This window comes from Berghia stephanieae, chromosome 14 (genome assembly GCF_034508935.2).
Source record: "Berghia stephanieae isolate SIO BIC M18660-M18661 chromosome 14, UCSD_Bste_1.3, whole genome shotgun sequence".
NCBI classification, from domain to species: Eukaryota; Metazoa; Mollusca; class Gastropoda; order Nudibranchia; family Aeolidiidae; genus Berghia; species Berghia stephanieae.
In genome coordinates, this window is record NC_088373.1 from 16,684,689 (window position 1) to 16,687,634 (window position 2,946).

The 2,946-nt window shown below is 33.9% G+C and overlaps 1 protein-coding gene across 5 annotated transcripts in view; it reads left to right on the forward strand.

Moving 5' to 3' along the window:
• LOC144959858 (SCO-spondin-like) overlaps positions 1-2,946 on the forward strand; it is a 148,236-nt gene that overhangs the window by 38,471 nt on the left and 106,819 nt on the right. The window lies entirely within an intron of this gene.

Sequence of the window (2,946 nt, forward strand, 5' to 3'; positions counted from 1 at the left end):
ATATATTGTACACGAAGCTCGAACGAGAAAATTGCCTATTTATAGCCTGATTCCATTTGGTGGTTTAAATTATAAAACATTAACATTGCATTATATATATATATATATATATATATATATATATATATATATATATATATATATATATATATATATAAACATTTGAAATATAATTAAGGTAGTTTGACTTCTACAACGTTGTAGAAGTCAAACTATCTTAATTATATTTCAAATGTTTATAAATAGCTCCTTTTATACTAAAGTTGAGCACTATTATTTCATGGTTTTTGTTTTATAATTTATATATATATATATATATATATATATATATATATATATATATATATATATATATAGGCCTATATATAAACCGAATTTTGATAGGCGATAGTGTTGACAAATAATTATATTACGAGAGACATTCGAACCATCATGCCAGCGATTGTTCAGTAACAATTATAGTATGCACGAAAATACGACATAATGTAGGTACTTGATTCTATCCTTACAGTACTCACTATAGATAGTATGCGCTTGGCTAAGAAGCTCATAACATTGCCATCCGGAAGTATAACGGATCAACACACAAAACTGTGTGTATCCCTGAACGTATATAGTCAGGTTAATACAGTTTAGTGAGCATTACTCATAAACGCGGATGGCAAAAAACAATAACAAAGACCTGAGTGACGTCATCTTCGAACTATCTATAAGTTTGAATTCCATTAGACAAACAAACATCAAATCAATAGAGCGGTATTTCTGTCGTCCCATTTTGTGTCTATGCGTCTTTCTATTTTTACTTTTCTTCTTCTATTTTTTTATTATTTTTTTTTTTTGGTCTATTTTATTTAGAAATTTCTCTTTTGTAATGCCAAAATATTTCGTTTTTGGCACCGATTCTATCCTTACAGCACTCACTGTAAGTACCGTATGTATAATATGAGACAAATATCAAAATCAATTAAGCGGTATTTTGTCGTCCCTTTTTCGAGTCTTTTCGTCTTTTTCTTTTTCTTTTTTTTTTTTTTTTTTTTTTTTTTTTTTGGTCTACTATATTTAATAATTTAATTTTTTTCTTTTTTTGTAATGCCAAATACGTGTATTTCGTTTTGGGTAACGATATCAAAGCTAATCGATCAATTTTGACCTTTTTTTCATAGGGCATTATATGTAATACGATCCGCCCTATGCTATAATGTATTATTATATTCATGACAGTGTCGATAATAGAGTTCGGTTTTATGGTCTTTTGGTGAACTCTCATCTTCGGAAGTTGGTCCTAGTTCGAGTCCGGCTGTGAGCGTAGCCATCGTTTAGTTATAGATAGTATGCGCTTGACTAAGAAGCTCATAACATTGCCATCCGGAAGTATGACGGATCAACACACAAAACTGTGTGTATCCATGAACGTTTATAGTCGGGTTAATACAGTTCAGTGAGCATTACTCATAAACGCGGATGGCAAAAAACAATAACAAAGACCTGATTGACGTCATCTTCGAACTATCTATCGCCTGACACTGAAACCCCAAAAGACTGGCATTTTGACGTCATTATTTGGTTTTTGCACCGCCTAGTAAGTTGTCGTTAGTAGTGCTCATGGAAACAAGTGGTCCCATTGGTTGAACTATTGAATACAACTCGCAATTTGTTTTCTTTTGTGGCCAAAACTGGCATTTTGACGTCATTTAATGGTCAGTGTCGGGCTATAGATAGTATGCGCTTGGCTAAGAAGCTCATAACATTGCCATCCGGAAGTATAACGGACCAACACACAAAACTGTGTGTAAACATGAACGTTTATAGTCAAGTTAATAGGGTTTAGTGAGAATTACTCATAAACGCGGATGACAAAAAAACAATAACAAAGACCTGAGTGACGTCAACTTCGAACTATCTATAAGTTAACGATGGCTACGCTGTGAGCGACGCTAAGTTGTCCTTGGAAAAGGCTCCTTACTCACATTATCTAACCGAAATCAGGATTTGGCTTGTGACCCCATGTACATTGAGCTCATATTTAATGGATATTCCGCTTTAAAAAGATGAACTTAAAAAAAAAATCAATTGTCTTTAAATCGGAGGGTGATGGATGGAATATCTGAGCAGACTAGAGATTTTTAGAGATAAAGCTTAAACACATTAAAAACAATACGTCGAGTTTTTATTTTTTAAATTTTCATGCCAAAGAATAATATTACAGCTTTATTATACTTCCATCCAAGGTCGCTGAGTGGGAAACACGGCAGTAAATAGATAGTATGCAGATGACGTCACTCAGGCCTTTGTTATTGTTTTTGCCATCCGCGTTTGTGAGTTGTTCTCACTAAACTGTATTAACCAGACTATAAAAGTTCATGGTTACACAGAGTTTGTGTGTTGGTCCGTTATACTTCCGGATGGCAATGTTGTGAACTCCTTGGCCAAGCGCATTCTATCTATACATGAGCGATTTGAAACTACTCAGCTTGTGTTAGAAGTGATTTACGTCATAATGTTGCAATACTATTATCATATTTTGTTGTTATTAAATTGAATACTCTTCAACAGTTAGTCGTAACGTCACTTCCTTCTTAATGACGCATTGTAACTTAGTAACACTGGCTCTAAACTATCGGAACAATGGAGGACGAGCGTATGACATATTTCTCCGGCGAGCATTAAAGCGTATCCAGAGGGAAAAAAAAACATAAATTTGATCATGTTTTGACTTTTACACATTCTGATCACAAGGTATATAAAAAGTTCTAGCCAGTATGAAGAATAAAAAGTAATGATTTTCTTTGTTTAGAACCAAGATGGCCGCCGTTGCCGGGCGGCGTGACATCAGACTATTGAATCCAATTCGTATCACGTTTCCATCAAACTTGTCTTACTGTAATATGTTTTGTTTTATATCACTGTAAAGCGCTTGGAGCCTGTGACAACGGGGTAGAGCGCTAT